Genomic DNA, 24,937 nt, shown 5'->3' with positions numbered 1-24,937 from the left:
AACATAAAGTAAAATAAAATAAGTAAATCAAAAGAATTTCAACTGATCCCTTGATTACATCATGAAAAGTGACACTACTAAGGACTCGAAACATTCTCACAGTTAAACAATCCTCCTAAATTTTTATGTACACTAAAAATTTGTTTAACACATTTTTTCTTTGCATATAAAAGTATACTTTAGCATCATTCATACTCAAATAATCATAAATTCCTAATTAGTTAGGCATAACTAATGAGACATGACACTATTTTTAATTACTATAAAACCCATAAGCATCGCCATATGCTATAGTAAATATAAAGATGAAAAAAAAAAGATGAAATATACAAATGGACTTTAGTTATTCATGTTATGAGGTAGGTCAGGTCATAAAGTTGAGTCTATAACACTGAGGACTTATAAGGTAGATGGACAATCTCAATAAATAAATACCCTTTCAGAAGCAGAGCAATAGAAACTTGGGAAAGAAATGAAATATGTAATGGGGGAGAGGGAAATATTTACTTTCAGAAAATCAATTCAATAAAGATGTTCCATCTCCTCATAAATACACATAAATATAAAACATCCATTATTCTTCTTTAAGATTGATATATATGCACATATATTAGAGAGAGGAAGAAAGAGAAAAAGAGGGAAAGAGACATTCAAGTGAGGTAGACAAACAAGTAAATCTATCATTTCTAAAGTATTGATTTTAATTAGCATTTTATGCTTTCTCTGACTATGGTCTCTTTTTCCATAACCATTATCATCAATAATGAAATTTTATCGAGTCAGAACTGCCCCAAACATGAATACTGTCTTCAAGTACATTAGGTCTCCTTAGCACACAATTTTTGCATACTCTGAGGGTTTCCAATTTGTGAATTACTCTTTTAATATATTGAGCTTATATGTGTATTTTCTGATCTATCATTTTTAGTGACTTAACTCCTTTTATCTACGTGAAGATTTTACAATTCACTAAGACGTGGTAAGGGGAGAAAAGAGTAGTAGGCTTAGTATTACCAAGTTGTCAACAAAAAAGAAAAGCTATGTGCTGCTGCTACTTTAGAATTTTATGGTCTTATGATAACCCTGTTCTTCCACCCAACTATACATTCAGCTAACCTACACTTCAGAATTCCCTTTAATGAACCATTCATTCAAAAAATATTTGAGATCATCTCCTTTGTACTAGACATTATATTTTGTGCTCAGAGTGCAGAAATGAGCAAGGTATTTCCTGATCTCATTAAACTCATAGTCTATAGGGAGAGAAGTAAAAAACCAATAATTACTATGGGGTTTGTTATTGCTGTCATAAAAATTTACCCAGGTGCTATGAAAGCAAAGGAAAGAACAGATTTTTTTAATAGCCCATCAGATCAGGAGAATTTTATTAAAAGAGATTAGTTACTCTTGAGATAAATCCTGAAGTCCATGAAGAACTTCCCCAAGCAAAAAAGAGGTAAGAATGTTCCATGGCTGAAGAATAGCATGTAGGAATGCAAAGCACTGACTTAGTATCAGGCATCCAACAACTGGAATTAATTAAAATGGCTTAAGTAGAGATAGCATATGGAGCAGTAGCAGAAGATAGCTAGAAACAGAGGCAGGAGCCCTGTACAATAAACTAAGAGGTCTGAACACCATTCTGAAATCTAGAAACCACAGGAGACTTTAAAATAATTTTGTGTATTTAGCTAAGTAGCACCTTGACACAATTAACCTGGCAGCATATGCTTTGACAAGAGATTCAGATATTGGGTAAGAAAATGAGGAAATGCGCTATTGCAAGAATCAGAAAGGTGAACCCACTGTAAGGTAGTTGTGGGGATGACATTAGGAGGAAATATAAAGAAAGGACTGCATGCAGGCCTCTGGCTGACATCAATATATTCACTGAGGACAAGGTTACAGATATAAAGATGAAAAGCATTTTCAGTATAGTAGATGATGGACTGTGTCTTTGGAATACTAAAGTATCACTGGCCAACTAATCAGATACTCATATCTGGATGTCAGAAGAAATGCAGAGGTAAACATCAGGAAAGTAGCATTTGTATATATGATAGGGTTTGGTTGAAGTCACCCAGGGAAGAATACAAAGAGTGAGAACAGAATGCAAGGATAGTGTCAAATCATTTTACTCAGAGTAAGAAATTTCAGTTTATGAAACATTAAAATTCAAATTTTCAAATGATAGAAAGCCATTGCTTTTTCAAATGCAAATAACTCAAATCCACACATTAAGCCATCTCTAACATGATCTTTATTTTATAAACATTTACAATGAGCATGATTTCCATCTGACTTTTGATCTAATCTTGCCATCATGTTCAGAGAAAGATCCAATTTAAAGGTAATGAAGCTTAAATATCAGGGCCTCTCATTTGCATAGGTTCCTTCCAAGACCTAGAAAAAAGTCCAGCTATGTGCTCATACAGTCATACAATTTTTAAAAGGTTGCAAAAGTAGGATATTTTAACTGTAATTGATTAATACTAATGCTCTTTCCTACCAATCTTCCCTTCTTGTTAGGTAGCATAGGATGACTTCGGCATTTTGGAGATACAGCTAAGGGGAAATTGAAGGAGAGATACATGCAGTTTCAATTCAGTGGGAAATATTTTTATAATTCAGTCACTTCTACATACAACTAAACTATTGCTACCTGTTCCAGAATAGGAATGAATTCTAGAAATACCCTTCTACCCATTGACCTGAAGTGCTACAGGAGCAGAGTCACATGGTGATCTGAGTAGGCCCTTATGGTACCTTGACCCACGAGATGAGGAGGGGAATCTGGTTGTGGAGTGTCTGGAGCCAGTAGGTGCTCTGGTAAAATTCTTCCAAATCTCAGTCATACATTTTAAAAACCTCTCAGAGTCTTTCCAAATTAAAAACAAAAATCTAGGAATTGCATAACATTTTCAATAATATATAAAGCTAAAAAATATATATAAGCTGTTAAAAAATAAATACATTTTGATCCAACATGTTGGCAAAAAACATTTTTTCTCTTCTTTGTGTAGAAAAAGATATAAGGAAACTATTATACAGACTTGATCAAAGAGTAGGCAACCAAAAATGTAGAGGAAAAAAAAGAAGGCATCATGAAACTAAATACCATACTGGTATTTAGTTTTCTGGATCTTTATGAAGTTTGTGGCTTCTGACCATTTTTAAAAATGTGATATTAATTATGGGGTTTTTTCATTCTAAATACTCACTTTTGTACTTAATTATACATTTATAATTTTTCATTACTTTGTCAAATAGAACCTCTGAAATTATATAAGATCTACCTTCTATAAAACCTAGTTCTTCCCTAATGAAAGGAAAACAGCTTGAAAACATTTTTAAAAAATATTCACTATGCTACTGTGGAAATAGTAGAGAAAAAACTTATTGAATACTATCCAAAGATATTCATGAAAATTATTTCTGAGTGCTACACTGATACTCTAATTTCTTTAAATGGTTCTTAATCCACTCAATATTATCATGATAGTAACACTATTTCAAAAGCATCATTTCATATAACAAATTTGCATGGATTTTGGAATGCTATAATCCACACATCATTGATTTAAAAGCATGTTGATCTGTTTTATATTTTTGAACAATTATCTACTGCTTTGGCAAAATATTGAGTTTAATAGTATAAGGTATATTCTTATCACTTCATTGCTTAACCAGAAAAATATATACTGACTTTAAGTCCTAGGAAAAAAATCAGTTATTTTTTCCAGATACAATGGTAGCTATAAAATACAAAAAAAAATGTTTTTTTTTAATCTAGCAAAAATATCACACTGACATACCACATTACAGCCAGACCTACTCTTAAGTATCTGAAGAATAGAAGGGCCAAAAAAGTCATAAAAATGACTGTTCTAATATATTAAGTGTAATCCTTGCAGGTACTGATATTTAGAGATGAATAAAAGAAGAACCTCATTTTCTAAAATGTCAATTGTGCAGTTTGTGCTGGCCTAAAGCATCTCAAAATTGCAAAATACCCCTCTACCAGACAATATGAGGAGCTTCACCTTCCTAGTAGAATGGAGGGAATGGATTTCTGAAAACTAATCATTTTTATAACATGTCTCTGTAGCTCTGAGTGAATTTGATGTATACACAATTTCCTTCTAAAGTCCTTTATAACCTAATTTATCAAGATCAATATTTTAAGCTATATTTATAGTTTTTAAAATTTTATTTATCTCTGATATGAAAATGTACAGTCTTAAAGAACTAAGTGGGTAAATTTTTCAAATTATTTAAATCTGGATGTGTATGTCAGATTATTTTCACAGGAAAATTTTCCAGCTTCTAAACTAGGTATAGATGTCTAGCTCTTCAGGAAAAAAAACATAGGAAGAATTCTCCTGAAATTTCTTCAGTGTAAATGTGTGTGTAATGTGCACTGCCTCCAGTTCACACTAATCCTACTTTTTCAAGTTCTCTCTATCCTCTTACTTTTCACTAAAATAGCAATTTGGACACATGAAAATGCATACATATAATAGCACAAAAACAATATGGGTAGCACTTTAACATACACCAGAATCTGGGAATAGTTTACCTAAAATATAATACCAGTCGGCTGGGTCTCAAAAACTCCAAGTAATGGGGTGCCTGGGTGGCCCAGTTAAGTGTTTGCCTTCTGCTCAGGTCATCCAGCCCCATGTTGGACTCTCTGCTCAATGGAAATCCTGCTTCTCTCTCTTCTTCTGCCTGTCATTCCTCCTGCTTATGCTCCCTCTCTGTCAAATAAAATCTTTAAAAACAAATCCAATTAGTATCATGCTATTATTCACATCCTGCCTCTGGTTCTAAATATCATATGTAGTAGATTATTGTCCCCTTAAATAGCTAGCTATGTTATTTATTTACATGCAAGTTCTCACCATGCTTCCTACCTACTGTAACTCGGAAAAAAAAGAATATTAGTAGTTTCCCAGTAAATGTTGTTTATTGTTTTGTAACTGAAGCTTAGTATAAGTGTGAGTTCTTAGACAACAAAAGTAATAGTTTGGTTCCTAATCTAAAGCATTGGTTAATTGTGCATTATAAAATTATTGTTTAAATTCATATATCTGCTAAATTAAACCTTGAAAGTTAAACTCCCATTTCTTTTATAGATCAATTAGAATTATTTTTATTGGGTAATTAATTGTGGTTCTGCGCCTATGGTATAAAAGAAATTGCCTGAAGCTTTAGCTAAATGTTGTTCCCTAAATTTATTTTATGTAATCATCTTGGCTATCAAACAATTAAATTTCAATCATTCTACAGTTGGTTTTAGGATAATTTCCCTAACAAAGTGTATATGGACTGCCTACACAGGCTAGTAGATATTTTTTTAAGTTTCCAGAATATCCTTCCTAAAGGTATAGAGGAAAACGAAAGAAATAAAATAAATATTCTTCAAAGACTCTATCTTGATCTTTATAGCAGAAAAAAATAATTCATCATTTCACAAAAGATGAACTAAATTGGCAACCTACCATTTTAATGCACTTCTGTATTAGCCTGACCCTATCTGTACACATTGATTGGACTATTTTTCTGTGTTTTCTTTACAAATAGCTCACAATAAATGACCCTGCTGTGCAACAGTCATTACAACACAATTTAACTAGTGCTACAGCTCTTTGGTTGTTGAAAGAAAGGAGGGAGATTATCCAGAACTAATAAGGTAGAAATGACATTTGTAGATCAAGATAAAAAGCAGAAAAAGTGTGTGTGTGAGAGAGAGGGAGAAAAGAAGAAAAGAAAAGAAAGAAAAGAAAAGAAAAGAGCAAAAGAGTTGGCAAATCTTCCTGTTCCATGAGTTAAGATTGATTTAGAACCACAAAATAATTTCTCAGGTTCCTGCTGTGGAAAAAGTTACCATCAAATACAAATATTTATTTGTATCTGCATCTGATATTTACATCACAACTAGTCAGGCAACTAAGAAGATAACTCCTATTAGTAGTTGTAATGAACAATTAAAAGCAAAAAAAAAAAAAAAAAGAAAGAAAAAGAAAAAAAGGTGAGGGTGTATATTTTTTTTCATGATGAAAAACAAGTCAGGATAAGTGTCCTTATATCAAATGAATAGCTAAGTAACCAGAAGCTCTGAAAATTGCAATGTGTGCTTTTTGGCAAAAATGCTGGGCCTCAGGCAACCCGGGTGGCTCAGCGGTTTAGCACAACCTTCAGCCCAGGGTGTGATCCTGGAGACCTGGGATCGAGTCCCACCACGGGTTCCCTGCATGGAGCCTGCTTCTCCCTGTGCCTGTGTCTCTGCCTCTCTCTCTCTGTCTCTCATGAATAAATAAATAAAATCTTTTAAAAAAATGCTGGGCCTCAGTAGATAATTCAAGGTTCAATACTTCAAATCACTCTAACATCATCAGTGACAATAGTATTACAGAGCCATGGTATAGGGGGTATTCTAAGTGTTGACTTGTCCCCACTGTAATTTCTTTAAAAACAAAAAAAAAGCATCAGAATGACTCTGAGAACAGTTGGAAATACAAATATTACTAGGCCAGAATCAATAATGTAAATCGAACTTCATATTAAGTTTGGGTTTTCATAGAGGAGAACTTTCTGGTTACAAGAAAAAAGTCACTTTGGTTTTTTTTGTTTGTTTTACTTGTCCTTATAATAATAAGAGATGTGTTTCTCTGAGTCATAGTCTTGTACTATCAATATGTTTTAAAATATCTAAGAGTCTTATTTAGGACTTATTTGAATTGAATTTAGGACTTATTAAATATCTAAGAGTCTTATTTAGGACTCATTTGAATTCATCAGGGAAAATTAGACTCAAACATATTAGAAGTAGGAACATAAATTTCATAGAGATAACATTTTAATATCCCTGTCTTTTTTCTCTCGCAAGTTGGTGAATGTGTGTGAGTGGACTTATATTGGATAGAATGGATTCAATATTAAGGGGTTAGGAATGTTCCTCAAATGGCATAGTTGATTTCACAGAAGTGAGTTACAAGATACTAGTTTGCAATGTCAACAATGCTGTTGTGTTTAATGTAGTATGGCCACATCTACTTATGAAAATAATACACTACCACACTGTTGTATAGAATGTAAAGCCCTCCTTCTGTCCTCAGAGTCATTGACTTCTGTCATGAAACCTGTGACCATTTTCACACTGTATTATTTAGTTCACAATTTTCTAAAGTTTCCAGGGACAGTACAAACACATGAGAGGCTCACTATGGTACTGAATCTCAAGGGGGTGAGATGCATGCCCCTTTTGGGAAGATGTCAAAGCTTCTGATAGTTGATTAGTTAGAAAAGATCCTACAGGTGATTATAGTGTGTGCCTCCAGGTGAGGAGAAACCCCCACCTCATGCTTAAAAATGATGGGTTTGGATAGTTAATCTGAAGTTCTTGCTAAGAGCTCTTTAAAAACAGGTTCAGATCTTCCTCATCTGAAGACAAAAACCTGCTAATCATCTCTGATACTTTCCCTCTCTTTTACATGCTATATTTTAATTTATCAAGTATTGCTAACTCTACTTTTTTTTTCTAACTCTACTTCTAAAAAAATTTGGAATCTACCCACTCTTCTCCTCTCCAATGCAGCAAGACAAGTCCATGGCCTATCATCTTTCACCTGAACAACTGCAATACCCTCCTAATAATTCTCATTTCTTTATAGCTCTTTTCTAAGCCATTTCCCATACAGCACCAGAGCAATCAATTTAAAACATGGATAAACTCATGTCACCCATAAAACCTTCAGTCACTTTGCAAAAACCCTAGAGTGGGAACTGGGGGTGAGGTAAGAAAAAATATATTACCTTTATATAATCCCCAAGTCTCTCTGCTAATTATCCCTGCCCAGCATTCTTTCCATTTTTCAAGATCCTACAGGTTCTTTCCTTGCTTTTCTGCCTGAAATTCTCTTCCCTGATGTTTCTGCTTCCTAATGTCACTCTTCCTTTAGATCTTACCTTAAAACAATCACATCCCTGAGATGAAATATTTCTTACGGGTATTTTTTTATGCCCCCCCCCATTCCCCTTTAGTAAGTTTCTAGGAGCAGAGACTGTTTGTTCACCACTTTGTATTCAGAATGTAGTATAATACTAAGTATACAGTAGGTGCTCAATAAATTGATGAAAGAAAGAATGAATGTACAATGGTGTTTTTAAGGTGTCAACATGGCTAGGCTACAATCCCCATAAGTTAAAAAAAAAAAAAAAAACCCACAGGATTGTGTTTCAACACAGTACTGTTGAAGATATTTTGCAGATGCAGTTAAAACCAAACAACTGACTTTAAGAAAGGAAGCTTATCCTGGACAATCAGTTGAAAGCCCTAAAGTTCAGGGCTGGGATTGTTCAAAGTGAAAAGAAATTCTCCCTCCTGGTTCTACTTCTTTGGCTGCACTCTGACTGATAGAGAAGGAATGAATGAATGAATACTATCTATGCAAATTTACTGTATGTGTAACCTTTGGGGAAAATCATTTATTTACTCTATGTAAAATTTGTAAAATGCAAAATAGTAGTGCCCAACTCACGGAGTTGTTTCTAGGATTACAAATATAACAGCTATAAAAATTTGGCACAATGTTTAGTATATAGTTCAGTAACTACCGCTATTATCATTATGACAGAAAATATGTCTTTATTAAAATAGACTTACTGTTTTCTTATGAAATATATGCTCTGTCTTTAAAAGATATCTTCTAGTTGGCTCCAGATTTCCAATTTAATGACATCAAAGTAACACAATAATTAAAGAAAACTATAAATTACTGACTCAGAAAGAGTAGGTATTGAGAAATTAAGGCAACATATCTCCTCTTTGGTTCTCTTATTTGTATATATTTCTTGAGCCAGTAATATTCTTTATTTAACAAAAGATGATGACTGTGGAGTAAGAGGCCCAAAGGCTCACCTCATCCTATGAACACAACTAGATAACATCAAATCATCGTAAATACCCCAGAAATTGACCTGAAAACTGACAAAACTCCACAGCTAGCATGAGAGAGGAGGCCACACTGAAGAAACAGAAGGTCCAGAGGTGTGGTTTATGGGAGAAATAGATCATGGGTACTGTGGAGGGGAGAGAGCTATGTTTATGGAGAAGGGTGAGCAGAGAGCAGCACATGGGGGAAAGTATAAGAACACTTCCTTAAACCCACTGGCTTAGAAAATGAAAGGGGCTGGATTTCATGAGTTCTTGCAGCAAGTGGGGCTTAAAGCCTGGTCTCAAAGGCCAGTGGGCTTGGCTGGGATAGAGTCCTGAGCACACTGTGCTGCTCCTACAGAGAAAGCAGGCAAACAGCCCAGGGACAGACAACACAAAACCATGAACTGCAACACACAATGGGGAGATTATTTGCTCTTCTCCAAGCATATCGCTGACCAGACAGCATTCACAGAGACACCTATCCAGGAACAAAGGAGCTGGCTAGCACCATTTCCCTCCCTCACCCCTCAGCACAAACACAGAGCCACCTGTGGGAAGCAATGTAGTGCCAACACTGGCTGCCTAACTTGCTTACACTAAGGACCATCTACCTGCACTCCAGTGGAACTGCTCTTCTCAGTCATGCTTGCTTTAGCCCAGTGTGGCAGGCCCCTCCTCCAGAAGACCAGCACAAACCCCTGCTCACAACACATCTCCTGACCACAGAGTTTTGTGGGACTTCAGTTCCAATAGAGGTGGTAACAGTAACAGGTCCCAGTTCACAGCAGACCAGAGCACACCACACCCTGGCCAGGGACCAAACATTGCCCACAGTAGGCAAGGAGAGCCTTTGCAAATGACTGACCTGAAGGACAGAGCAACCAAAACACAGTAGTAGAGTGCATGTGGCACACAGCAGACATTACCTGAAGTGCCAGGCGCTGGGCACTACATGATCTCTTCTGTATATACACAACCTCTTCCATTACTTTCAGAAGCAGGAGACATAACTGGCTTTTCTAACACACAGAAGAGGGCAGGGACTTAGAAAAAAATTCTAAGACAGGGGAATTTATCCCAAATGAAAGAAAAAGGCCATGGATAGAAATCTAAGGAAAACAGATATAAGTAACGTGCCTGATGGGAAACTTAAAGGGATGATCATAAGGATTCTCACAGGTCTTGATAAAGAATAGAAGACATCAGTGAGACCCTTACCACAGAGATGAAAGAGTTTAAACAGAATCTATCAGAGATTAAGATTACGATAAATGAGATTAGAAAAACACTTTATAAAATGAACAGCAGGCTGGAAGGAGCAGCGGAATGAACCAATGACCTAGAAGACAAAGTAGTGGCAAGTAATGAAGCCGAACAAATGAGAAAAGAATTATGTAAAATGAGAATACACTTAGGGAACTCAGTGACTCCATAAAATGTAGTAACATTCATAATATAAGAGTCCCAGAAGAAGAAGAGAGAGAAAGGAGGCCAGAAAATTTATTTGAAGAAATAATAACTGAAAACTTCCCTAATCCAGGGAAGAAAACAGACATCCAAATCAAGGAGGCACAGAGACCTCCCATCAAAATCGACAAAAGCAGGTCAACACCAAGATATACCATATTTAAATGTGCAACATGCAGTGATAAAGGAAAAAAAATCTTAAAAGCAATAAAACGAAAGAAGTCATTAACTTACAAGGGAAAACCCATAAAGCTAGCTGGAGATTTCCCAACAGAAACTTGGCAAGTCAAAAGAAAGTGACATGATATATTCAAAGTGCCGAATGGGAAAAATCAGCAGCTAAGAATTTTCTATCCAGCAAGACTATCATTCAGAATAGAAGGAAAGATAAAGAGTTTCCCAGACAAACAAACACTACTAACCTTAATATTTCATGACCACTAAACCAACCAAAGCAAGAAATATTAAAGGGGACTCTTTTAGTGAAAAGGAGAGACAAAATAAGGGCAGGAAACACAAAAGCAGGAAAAATGAGTATGTCTGTAAAAATCAAAGAACTCACATTCACAAAAAGATACAATATATAATAACATATACCTAAAATGTTGGGAGGAGAGAAGAATGGGTTCAAACTTGAACAAACACCAACTTAATATAGACTACTATTTGCAAAAGTGGGTATATATAAGCCTAATGGTAATCATATATCAAAAAACCACTAAAAAACGTGCAGAGAATAAAGAGAAAGAAATTAAAATATATCACTAAAGATAATCAGCAAAACATGAAAGAGAGAAAGACAAGAAAGTATCAGAGAAAAATCTCCAAAAACTGTGACTAAATAAGTAATAAAATGGCAATAAATACATACCTTTCAATAATTACTTTGAATGTAAATAGATTAAACACTCCAATCAAGACATAAGATTTCAGAATGGTTTAAAAAAACAAGATACATATATATGCTGCATACAAGAGACTCATTTTAGACCTAAAGACACTTGCAGATTGAAAGTGAAACATTTGTCATACAAATGGATGTCAAAAGACAACCAGGGTAGCAACACTTATATTGGATGAACTAGACTTCAAAACAAAGACTGTAGCAAGAGACTTGAAGGGCACTATATAATAATAAAGGTAACAATCCAATAAGGAGATATAACAATTGTAAATATTTATGCACCCAACATGGGAGCACCCAAATACATAAAACACTTAATAACAAACCTAAAGGACAATGAGATATCACCTCACACCTGTCAGAATGGCTAAAATTAAGAACACAGGAAACAAAGATGTTGGCAAGGATGTGGAGAATTCCCACTGTTGATCGGAATGCAAACTGATGCAGCCACTCTGGAAAACAGTATGGAAGTTCCTCAAAAGGTTAAAAACCAAATTACCCCAAGATCCAGGAGTTGCACTACTAGGTATTTATCCAAAGACAAAAATACTAATTCAAAGGGATACATCCAACCAGATGTTTATAGCAGCATTACCTATAGTTGCCAAATTATGGAAACAGCCTAAGTATTCCATCAATTGATGAATGGATAAAGAAGGTGTGATATGCAATGGAATATTACTCAGTCATAAACAAAGAATGAAATTCTGGCATTTGAAATGGTGTGGTTGGAGCTAGAGAGTATTATGCTAAACAACATGAATCAGTCAGAGAAAGACAAATACCATATGATTTCATTCATATGTGGAATTTAAGAAACAAAACAAATGAGCAAAGGGGGGAAAGAGAGGCAAACCAAGAAACAGACTTAACTATAGAGAGCAAACAGATAGTTACCAGAAAGAAGGTAAGCAGGCAGATGGGGGAGATAGGTGATGGGGATTAAGGAGCACTTATTATGATAAGTACTGGGTGATATACGGAATTACTGAATTCCTTTACTGCATATCTGAAACCAATATTACACTGTATGTTAACTGAAATTTAAATAAAAACTTAAAAAAGAAAATGGATAAAAGGCTTAGGAAAGTATCTAGCATATAGTAAGTGATATATATATATATAGCTATAAAAATAAATACTGTGTTACTTTTGTCTACACTGAAACAAAATTATACATATGTCTTTAATATATAAATTCAGATCAAGTACTCATTCACATCATGCTTGATTCATGCATCAAGCTCTGCCTGAATATTCAGGAATCAGTTTGGATTCTAAATAGATTCCTTTAAGCAATAAACTTTAAAAATATTCTATTGTTTAGCAGAGATAGTAATGGAAGTATAATTGAGGGCATGATTGATTCACATTTGATGGAGGTTAACACTAGTCATTCTGTTCAAATACACAATAATCTGGTATGTTACAGAATGAGCTTGATTTTCCAGCTGGACTATTTTCTAAGGCTTTTGGAAAAAAATTACACTTAAATAAATTCAGTTGATTGTTCTCCTTTTATATAGCAATATGGAAGATCGATAAGAAACTCAAAGCTTGGGACCCCTGGGTGGCTCAGCGGTTTGGCGCTTGCCTTCAACCCAGGGTATGATTGTGGAGTCCTGAAATCGAGTCCCACATGGGGCTCCCTGCATGGAGTCTGCTCCTGCCTCTGTCTCTCCCTCTCTCTCTCTCTCTGTCTCTCATGAATAAATAAATAAAATCTTAAAAAAAAAGAAAGAAACTCAAAGCTTTAATCTCACAATATTCCTTCACCATGGAACTAAATGCAAAGGTCTTTCATTTTCAATTAAGAGATATAGCAAAAAGACTAGCAATGAGACAGTCATATTTATTTTTAGCTATGAGGAGAAGGAAAAGATCCATATTTTTCTAGAGAGTTTTTGTTTTCCATATTTTCCTAGAGTGCTTTAAATTGACTATCAACATTGTCATCACAATGGAAGAATATAAGACACTCTCTTACATGACAGGTCTGCATAGTCCAGTTTTATCAAGAATCCTGACAAGTCTGTTTAGAGAGAATCTTTCACCCTCAATATCTGATCACCTTGGCCTGTCTTCAGCAAGAATTGTGTTGAGCAGTTTAGCTAGAATACAGCCTACACTCGATATTTCTCTTAGTAATTTGCCACCCACCTAATCCTCAACTCATTCCTCAGCTACAAAGCCCCACTTTTTGTTTTCTGTACTCAGAGTAAAGACCAGTCTCTCTCCACTACAATGCTAGTCCTGAATTGTCTTCCTTACTCTTTCATTGTGTGTCAGAATAATATTTTTTACTTTAATAAGACTCTAAAAATGGATTAAAATAAAGGAAGATCTTTTTTCTTTCTCTAAGCTTAGTGTATATCTAACCTGCATGTAGAGCAATTCAATAATACAAGAGACAAAGTTCAACCAAATCATGAGTTTATTTAAAAAGAAAACATAAGAGGGCAACCATATCGCTTTCATAATCTCTCCCTTCCCACTCACTCCTCTTTCTTTCTTTTTATGGTTACCTTGAAATGGAGATGGATCCATAAGATTTACATTTGCAACAAACCATTTTAGTATTTTGGATTTTGACTGGAATAACAAAGACTGTAAAAATAACTCTATTAATATTTTTTCAAAAACAAATTCATCATTCACATAATAGTCCTTAAAAATGTTTTAATGCAAATTGACAGGCAAAATCTTTGCACTGAAAAGTTGAGTTACATTTCTTATTTGCATTAGGTTAAGGATTTATAGGTGGAATGATTTGAATTGGAAAATATCTAAATCTCCTTTATATTGAAAAATGTAAGATGAGGGAAAAATTGAATGGGTTGGAAAGGTAGTTTTTACAACTAATACTTCATTCATTTTAACTATGGATAGGAGGGAAAAATTAAAATGTTCTCACAAATCCTGGATACAAACTCTCATATTTTATGCTACTTTTAATCTTAAAATCTTAAAAGAAGGGCCATCTGGTATTACAGTAGAAATCACCACACTGTAACATTTTCAATTAAAAATAATTGTATATATGATAAGCTTTTCCTTAGGGTTATTCCCCTTAGGGAATAACCGTCATTTTCTAAAATAATCGTATCAAAGACACATGATTTTTAAAAAGGAATTATCTATAGACATGTTAAAAGTTTAGAATAGAGCTATCAAAGTTTTATTCTGCATTTGGGTACATTAAATTGGCATTTCAAAAGCCAACATTTGTAACCTAAAATATCTTCAGACTTTAACACTAGTTAATTTAAGTTCCTCTGAAAATAAATAGGTGCCAGACAGGTTTTTGTTGTTGTTTTCTTTGTTGGTTTTTGGTTTTTCATGGGAGAAAAAAATCACCTCTTTGATTTCATGAACTTCTAACTGAATTTTGTTTAATGAATAAACTTTGTTTTTTAGCACATTTTCCAATGGAAAAATAATTGCTGGAAAGGTAAAAATATTGGTAGAAAGGTAAGCTCAAATAACCAATGGTGATACTTTATATACTCACATATCCTCCATCTTTTCTGATATTTGCATGCTAACTTGGAATTAGAAAGGAATAGGAGATATCCCTGAATATCTCAAGTTTGGTCCCGAGTTCCTATTTGAGAACTAAATTTCTTTTTTTTTCTTCACCAATCTCTTAGGTGCTAAGAGTAGATTTCATTTTTGTTTTTAAGCAGAGAAATGAAGGGAGCAGAACCATTTAATAGCCACATGTCCAAAGATTTAAGGCTCAATATGAAAAATACCAATTCTAACAATCAGAATTACCTAAAATTTAGTTTATTTGCCCTAAGATGAGTATTTCATCTTTAAACATGATTACTTGTCAAGAGTTTCAAGTAGGGGCTCAACTAAATGGTGAATCCATTAGTATTAGAGGATTTGGTCTATACGGGACAATATGTTCAAACTAGTACACATAAGGATTTATCACATAAAAGTAGTCTCAACAATGTAAATAATCATGGTCATAAGATAACTCTATGACCCATTTTCTTTTGCAAGACAAAATTTAGAACTGTCATTTCTCTTCAAGCAAATCAAAGTCAACAATTAAAAATCTATTTGAAAACATCATCAAACAACTTTCACAACCACTATAATATTTTTAACTGATTGGGGACTTCTTTTGGATATGAATACATGTGTGCTACGTGCAGGTGAATGAGCATTTTTTTAAAGATTTTATTTATTCATGAGACACAGACAGAGAGAGGAGCAGAGACACAGGCAGAGGGAGAAGCAGGCTCCATTCAGGGAGCCTGATATGGGACTCAATCCCAGAACTCCAGGATCACTCCCTGAGCGGAAAGCAGATGCTTAACCACTAAGCCACCCAGGTGTCCCCAGGTGAATGCGTAGTAAGTGTATGTATATTGTGTGTACATGTGAATATACAGTATACATGTGTCTGTGATTTTTTTTTAATTTTTTTTTTGTGTCTGTGTTTTAAAGAGCCATTTTGTGGTGAGCCCAGATTAATGCCAATTTCAACTGGATGTGAGTTAAATTATAATTATATTAGCTAATCTTTAGAAATTAAGTTTAAGGATGAAGTAGTTATAGATTTGGACTTTTAAGAATAGTTTAGATCTAATACTGTAATAGATTAATAAATAACATCATCAAGGAGACCTATTATATTTTCCTAAAGTCACTCATAAAGCTAGGTGGCAGGCCTGTGATTTGCTCCTATGCAATTAAGAAAGAACTAAAATGTCTGATGCTAATAATCCAAATTACACTGTACTACTTGAACCACTTAAGTTCTTTCCTCTGTAAAATAAACACCAAGCATGCCCCATCCATAGATTCATAATGACTGGCAACCAGTTCCAACTTCTAAAGTGAAATAACAGCAACCACACCTTTCTTCACTCATAAATGCAAAATCGCACACAGACCACACAGCTGGCATCAATTAACTCTGATTAAAAATATTATAGCTGATTTGGCATCAGAGCATTCATTCCCAACCCTTCCGTTCTGCACTGTGTCACTCAGCCAATTTCATTTACATCAATTGAAAACTAGCATAAAAAGGATTAGGCAAATGGCAATCTAATAAAATGCAAACAAAAGAATATTAAAATTTCACCACCCCCTGTTTTTTTCCTATTTCAGCTGTAGTTGAGATGTAGCCAAATGGAAACCATTTAAAATGTTAAAGATGTTTTGGGACATTTTGTGATATACAGCTTATTTAAACTGACTGGATCCAAAGCAACTATACCATATCTATGAAAAAACACTATAAAAGAACAGTGCTTACTCAATAGCAGGATAATTAGAAGCAAATGGAAAATTATAGCAAAATGTAAAACAGTACTGTTTCACTTTATGGCCTATTTTAAAGTGAACAGAACACTTAGTTTGCCAAAGGCCCTTGTTTTGAAAGAGGACTGTAAAAATGTACACACCTGCTTGGAGCTAATTGTAGCATTAACTACCTGAATTGCAAATGGTAATAGGCAACTGTAAATACTGGGAGTGATTTGAGCCAGTGACTAGATGCACATTTTTCCAGGCATTATTCAGCAAGATGCCTTTGTAATCTTAAGCCTAATATTTTTTGTAAAGATATAGCCAACATGTAAAATAAAACTTTAAAAGATTCATTTAAAATAGATCTTTTTATTTTCTATTTTAAAGTTCTTTTCTCAAAGATAGAATTCAGCTATTACGCAATCTGTGTCTAACTTTTATTCTACATATATAACATATATATATATATTTTTTTTACATTTTTTTCATCTATCTCTACTCAGAGTTTTCAAAAATCACAAATACGGTCTTAATTTCCCTGCATAAAATTGTTTGAATTCCTCCCTATTACTCTTTCAAGCTTCAAATTCCTACTATGTATGACCTTACCTTTTCTGTCATGAAAGTACCTTCATTTACCACTACTCCTTTACTCTCTCCTTTGCCACTATCCTCAGTTCTTTGCACGTGTAATCTTTGTTTTAGTAATACATTATTGTTTTAATTCCCTTTATCACTCTGATTCTCTCTTGCCCCTAGGCACTGAATGCAATATTTTCTTTGAATATGACATTTCTCAACCTAGAATATTCACCCCATCTCACTGTTCTTTAATTTTGTTCTCAGTTTAGGGGCCACTTCCCCGGAGGAATCTCCTAGACTCATTAATCATATGTTAGTGCCCAGTCTATATGCTGCAGAGTTGCATTTATTACCTTATCATAAGGCACCTGAATTGCTTGCTTACTCATCTATGTCCTTATTGACTAAGTTCTATGGGATAAGGAAACATGTCTGTCTTATCTGACATTGTATCCCAGCCCTGGTACACAGTTAAGTCAATACGTGTATACTGAGCAAATGAATGAATGACAATCTGCAAAAATTCGTACTTGGCATTAGTTGAAAGGGAAAACAATAACTGGACTTTAAGGATTGACTGTCTTTGGGGGCTAAGAGTAAGTGAGGGACAAAATCAGTCACTGTCCCTTGAGAAAGTTACTTCACCACAATAAAATGAGATGACATGGAGATAATGATAATGGTGCCTATCTATCTCACAGGATTTTCAGAAACTTAAATGAAATAACATATGAAGGTATTTGGAAATATGCCTGACATTTTCTAAGGGCTTTATTTGTGTGTATGTTATAAAACAAAAAGTGCACCAGACCAGTTAAAAAAGCAAGGAAGACTTTATTCAAGATTACTGCAATAGAGGGAAGAGACTACTGCAATCAAAGAAACTGAATGCTGGGATGCCTTGGTGGCTCAGTGGTTGAGCATCTGCCTTTGGCTCAGGGCATGATTCTGGGGTCCTGGGATTGAGTCCCACATCAGGTTCCCCACAGGGAGTCTGCTTTCCCCTCTGCCTATGTATCTGCCTCTCTCTCTGTGTCTCTCATGAACAAATAAATCTTTTAAAAGAAAAGAAAATACTGAATGCAACTCCACTGAAACAAAAGGTAGAAGTGTTTTTAAGTACTGGGATGAGTTGGTGAAAAAGTACTAGAGGATATTAAGGCTCACAGATGATTATGCCATCTGTGTTTGCTGACCTGGTACTTACTGAGCTAGGCTCCTACCTTTCCACAGAGAATAGAAGACAGCGGCATTATCCTTCCTGATGATTACATTTTTAAGAAATTGCTCCCAGGTTCTTGAAACAGACATTTTTGGGTTGTTGAATTACATCTCAAAAGGACAGAGAAAGAATTTACAACTGCAAGTTTCCCAAAGTAAATGTTCTAATAAAAGGGAGGTCAGAAAGAAACCTGTCTAAAGTTTAGTCAAGCTGAGGGGAACTCTTTAAAGCTATGTTGACCAGTATCAACTATTTTACCATTAATTAAATAGTAGGGATAAAGGTAAACTGATTTGATATTTTTTAGGGATAACAGTAAACTGATTTGATATTTTTTAAACATTGTGGATATGCATTTTTTACTATTTCCAATAATATCATTTGTATATGCCAAGTAAGGCCAACACATTCTTGAAATTAAAATGACATTTTATACTGCTTGAGACTTTGCTCCATAAAATATACTGTGCAAGTCAGAACTGAAGCTAATGAGACTATAATGAGATATACCTTCAGATAGTAGCAAAAAGAAAGGCAATAAGGTACTAATTAGCAGGTGATAGGCCATACCAAATTTACATCACTTAACTCCTGGCTGGAAATTATAGGCTGCTAATCTGGAGGCCATGGAATTCTAGAACATTATAAAATGTATTTTACCTCCTAGGAAGAAGCATTTTTCTCAAAGTTACTTGAGTATTTGAATAGACCTGTCTGAGAAGTTACTAACCACCTTTAACTCCTCATCAAATTTGTTCATCTTCTTCACTAGGTTTCCAATTTTGCTAAAAATGTCATAAATCTCATGTCACAACACAGACAACTACTATTTAATCAAGAGGGTAACGAGCTAAAATATGACACCTTGCTGATTGAACTTCCTAATGTAATTTCAACCCTCAAAAGCAGCTTTCGTGTAGTATTCGTATTTAAGGGAAGCAAACATGATGGAACTAACACTCTAGGTTCAGGTACAACTGTAATGACTATCTGCTACCTTAATTAAGATACCTTAGCTTCAAGCTTACAGAAAAGCTTATACCTGAGAAGTTGCTTTTAAGAAAAGAGCTAAACTCAAATGGTGCTTCTTAAAGTAACTAGACTTCAGTGACCTCAAAATGGAAATAGAGAGATACATTTAATCAAGAAGGATGAAAGAAAATGTTAGTGCCTGAGAATAAGAATTATTCTGATCTCGGGATCCCTGGGTGGCTCAGTGGATTAACGCCTGCCTTTGGCCCAGGGTGTGGTCCTGGGATCCCCGGATCGAGTCCCACATCGGGCTCCCTGCATGGAGCCTGCTTCTCCCTCTGCCTGTGTCTCTGCCCGCTCCCCCGTCTCTCATGAATAAACAAACAAAATATTAAAAAAAGGAATTATTCTGATCTCAGGTAGGTGCTGTGTGGTTCTAGCAAAGCCTATGCTGTGAGGATAACCTCCCTACATCAGCATTATGCACAGAGAAACAGCCTCATGATTCTAGTCTACACATCCAGGCCAACTCTCTCACAAGCAGGTTCTTGTTGGGATAAGAAGGAGAAGACTATGAATAACGGTGGGGAGGCACATAATTATTTTTTTAAAAATTCCTCAAATCTCATGCCTTCTTTTTATTAGGCAAGGCAAACACAAAGGACAAGATATTTCATGTTAGTTGCAAAGATCCTCAGAGAAGAGACTCTACAACTTCCTTAAAAAAAAAAGATTTTATTTATTACTCATTTGAGGGGTGGGAGAGGGAGGAGCAGAGGGAGAGGGACAAGCAGACTCCATGCTGAGCACAGAGCCCCACATGGAGTTCAATCCCACCACCGTGAGATCACAACCTGAGCTGAAATCAAGAGACCAATGTTTAACCGATTGAGCCACCCAGGCACCCCTCCACAACCTTATTTTGCAGCTAATGTTTGAAAAGCTACTGCTTAGGAAATTTCCTAAAGCTTTAATGTAGTTGTTCGTGATCCTTGGTAAAACTATGCAAGAGCTTATCAATCTCTTCTGCATAATTTCTGAGGTTATATAAGGAAGGTTGTATAAGGGAAAAAATGTATCTTTGGAGCAAGATAAAAAAAGGACTGAATACTTTTCTAAGGTTATTAACTGCAGAGAGAAGTTTAAAATCTCTCTGCACCTCATCTTGTCCTGAGAAGGTACACTCAATCCTATATAACAGTTGCTATAAACATCAGGAGGAACAATATATTTGTACATGTCTAACACAGTATCCAGCACATAGCATTAATAAAAATTAGTTTTCTTCCCTCATAACTAAAATTTTATTGCCAGATTTCTCAATAAAATTTGGGGGCATTAGAAACTCTGAAGGTATATGTTAATTAAAATGGGGGAAAACTTAAATACTACCTTGGGGAAATCAGCCCATTTAATATTCAGCCCATTTGTTATTTCCATGTATATTCTAGAACATTAGAAACTAGTAGGAAAGTGTATCCAGCACTAGCCTCAGAAAACGTAAACATATTTCTTTGTTTCAGCTCTATTCTTCTATTGTATTTTTTGAGGATTAATTTAGAGTTCTTAGTTATATTATAGCTGGTCCAGGATGGCTAAACAACAAAACAAAAAAAAACACAAATATGAAATATTTTGCTTCCTTAAAGTCAAGACTGTTGCAAGGTATAAGGCTCTTCTGGGAGGCTCTAGGAGATAGTCTCTGAGATATGCATGTCCTTCTAGCCTTGCATAAAGGAAAATTCCAAAAATAATAATGTTATAAGTATTTTAACTGGTAAAAATGACAGATAAACATATCAGAAGCCAAAGTCTACTGTAAACTACCTGCTGATATTTGACCTACAACTAAGCATATATTAAAATTAGGTGTCTGCTCTGTCTCTCCTTAAATGTATTAGACAGTTCAGAAAGCAGACCTGTAATATCAGCTGCAAAAATCTTCTGGAAGATAGTTTGTATTTCCATAAGCATGGGGACTTATTCCATGTACTACACAAACACCTCCTTTGCCCTTTTAAGATGCGGAGTGCAAGGACTAAAGAGACATCCCATGCACGAATGGCAGCAGAGAGATCCCATGTATTTAATCTGTAAAAGGCTATTAGTTACTCAAAAACTAAGATGTATCAAAGAGGCAACACCATAAAACTCTAATATTCCTCAACATCAGAATATTTTCTATTACCAAGATTTTTCCACCCTGAAAAGAATCTAGTGTTAACTCATGCAGGGTGTTACTATGGAAGCGTTAAGAATAAATTTAAAAATGTTGCAAAACCCCTGAAATAATTAAGACCTTTTTAAAGCTAATCTATGATCGTCAAAAAATTTCTTCAATATGATCAGAGATTTGCAAATTTGTGCTTAAAATCCTGTTTTAAGGAATTTATAAATGGGCTACGAGCTTAATATATTATAATTGCCTGAAAAGTTTTCTTTATGCAAGATTGTTTTTGTTCTATCAGTACAAATGCTATGAAAATGAGAAAGATGTCTTACTTTGGCAGTAATTTATAATATAGACATTGGTAGATGTAAAATTCAAATGTAGAAATTGTATGTGTTACAAATTTAATTATTATAACTACTTGTTTTTGATTGCTGTAGAGCAGTTTTTGTTGAAAAATAGTTTTGTTATGCTTAAGATTAATACAACAAAGTGGAATAACTGCTATTAATACTCCCAATTCTGGGCCTGCAAAATATATTTAAAAATCTGACATTATAAAGATTAACAAAGGCAAAAGTCAGATTTAAAGATGAAAAGAAGATCTCTAAGACAGAGCTCACCTAAGTAATCTACTAATATTGTTGTTTAATCCTAATAATTCATTTAACATTTAATGAACACATACTATGTATCAAACACTGGAAGCAGCTCTGGGGATACAGCAGGAAGCAAAACAATATGATTTCTGATTTCAAGAAATGCAGAATCCAGAAACAAACAAAAGAAGGCAAAGATTGAACAGACTGAACAGGTTGATTAACTCCTTGCCAACTATCCTTCACTTACATCCTTTCCCCATAAAGGTGATAATTAGTCATGGTAACTTCAGTGGTGAACCTTCATGGTCATATAGCTGATTTTTGCTTGTGTGTAATTTTAAGCCATTTTTGGCACACATACAGCTGATGGAACATTTCTAGAAACTCTGATATCTGAAGTTTTAAAGATTGCTAAAAGCCTATCAGTGTTGATAGCACACACTATTTGACTTTCGAATTCTTAAAACAGCAGAAGTCCCAATAATGAGTTTCCAAAATGGATGGATTCAGAGATGGCAATAGTAAAACACATATGATGATACAAAACAATTCAATTTAACAGAGATTTTTGAGCTGTCACTAGATACACAGCACCATTCCAGGTGTTATGAGAGATTGAGAGATAAAAATAACATCATTCTTTCCTGAAAAAAATTTCCTGATTAAGGTCTTCAGCCACTCTAAGTTTCTAATATGCTATTTGATGTACAACCTCAGGTATCTTCAATGACTTAGTATTTCTGCTTTAATTTTGTAAAACACCTCAGGATCTATTGATTGCTTTGCCTTCAATCTTTCTTTGCCTTTACTTATTTTGGATTTACTCTGATCTTCTTTTTGTGCACGTACTGAAGTTGTTGGGTAAGGATGCTGTATATATGTGAATTGAAACAAATTAAACAGAACGTAGTGTTTTTGTTATCCCTATTAATTTTATTTCTATTTCTTGTCCTATGAGCATCAAGAGAAGGGTACTAAAATCTCCGATCAAAATTATGGATTTATCTAATTTCTTTTTACTTAGATCAATTTTGGCTTAATGTATTTTGAAGTAGTGCTATAAGATACATAACTACTTTAGGCTGTTAGGCCTTTTTGATGATTGACCCCTTTATCATTATGAAGTGATTATCTTTATTCCTAGTAATATTCATCATCTTAATGTAGGCTTTTCTGATATTAATGCAGCCATGATGGCTTTCTTATAAAGACTAGTAATTCTATGGTATTTATTTCTCCACTTTTTCTTTCAGTTATCTTTGTCTTTATTATTTTTCTGTAGAAAGCATATTGTTCAGCTTTTCCTTTCTTAAAAGAATATTTATTTGAGAGAGAGAGAGAGCATGTACACATGCATGGAGGGGAGGGGCAGAGGGAAAGTCTTACACAGACTCTACACTGAGTGTGGAGCCAGACATGCAGAGCTCAATTTCACATCCCAAGATCACGACCTGAGCCAAAACCAAAAGTAGGAGGTTTCATGTGGTATTTATTCCTTTTTCTTTCCTTCCTTGGAATTATTTAAATTGTGTAGTTTTAATGACTTTGTTATATACACTTATGGCTTAATAGCTATGCCTTTTATTTCTTATTGATTTCCCTAGGATTTATAATATTCATTTTTAATGATCACAGTCTATTTTCAATTATGTTATACTAATTTAAAGTTTAAGAAATATATTCATATTCCTCTTTCCACCTTTTGTGCCTTTTGTTTTGGCACATGTTAAAAACTGTATAAAATATTGTTCCATTTTTGCTTTAAATGGTCAAACACCTTTGAGGGTGCCTCGTGGCTCAGTTGGTGAGGTGATCAACTCTTGGATTCAGTTCAGATCATGATCTCAAGGTCCTGGGATCGAGCCCCAAGTTAGGCTCCACAATCAGTGGGAAGTCTGAGGATTCTCTCTCCCTCTTCCTCTGCTCATTCCCCTGCTCTGTCTCCTCTCTCTCAAAAACAAATAAATTAAAAAAAAAATGAGTGAAGCACCTTTGAATAAAATTAAAGGATGAAAGAATTTAAAAAAAAATAACACATATTTACCATTTTCAATACTTTTCATTTCTTGGCCTAGATCTAAAATCATTTTCCTTCTCTCATATTTTTTTTGCTTAAAAATAACTTTTTTACTTTAATTTTTGAAAGATAATTTTGCTGGTATAGAATTCTGTATTGACAGATTTTCCTTTTTTACCATTCAGAATATTAAAATCATCCCTCTTCTCCTTTGGCTCTCAGTTTCTAATGATAATTCTATGGTAATTATTTTTGCACCTATGTAGGTATTATTATTAAGATTTTCTGTTTTACATTGGTTTTTCAGAAACTTGATAATGATGTGCTTGGTGTAGTCTTCCTTGTTAATACTCTACTTAAGGCTCATTAAACTTTTGTATCTATGAGGTTCTGATTTTCTCAAATTTGGAAAAACATCAACCACTATTTTTCAATTTTTCTGCATTTTCTCTCCCTGGGACTCCAATTATTCATACATTAAAGTACTTGATGTGTTCCCCAAATTCACCGAATCTTTATTTTTCTCTGTGCCTCATTTTGTATAATTCTGTTATGATTTATTCAAGTTCACTAACATTCTATTCTTAAATTGTTCTTACATTTAATTCTTCAATGTTTGATCAGTTATTAAACTAATCTAGTAAAATTTTCATTTCAGAAATTTAATGTTTTCATTTTTAGAATTTCCTTCTGATCCATATTTTTCTCTAAATTCTGAGCATACTGAGCATATTTTAATAGCACACTTAATGTCTTTGCTAATTTCATCATCTCCATCATTTG

General features: G+C 34.4%; 1 pseudogene; it reads left to right on the top strand.

Moving 5' to 3' along the window:
• The first annotated feature begins 9,011 nt into the window (after positions 1-9,011).
• The window catches only part of LOC100686777, a 28,177-nt pseudogene continuing 12,251 nt past the window's right edge, over positions 9,012-24,937 (top strand).

The sequence above is a fragment of the Canis lupus genome, chromosome 22, assembly GCF_011100685.1.
Source record: "Canis lupus familiaris isolate Mischka breed German Shepherd chromosome 22, alternate assembly UU_Cfam_GSD_1.0, whole genome shotgun sequence".
NCBI lineage: Eukaryota > Metazoa > Chordata > Mammalia > Carnivora > Canidae > Canis > Canis lupus.
The sequence above is the reverse complement of the archived record's forward strand: the minus strand, read 5'-3'. Positions and strand labels throughout refer to the sequence as shown.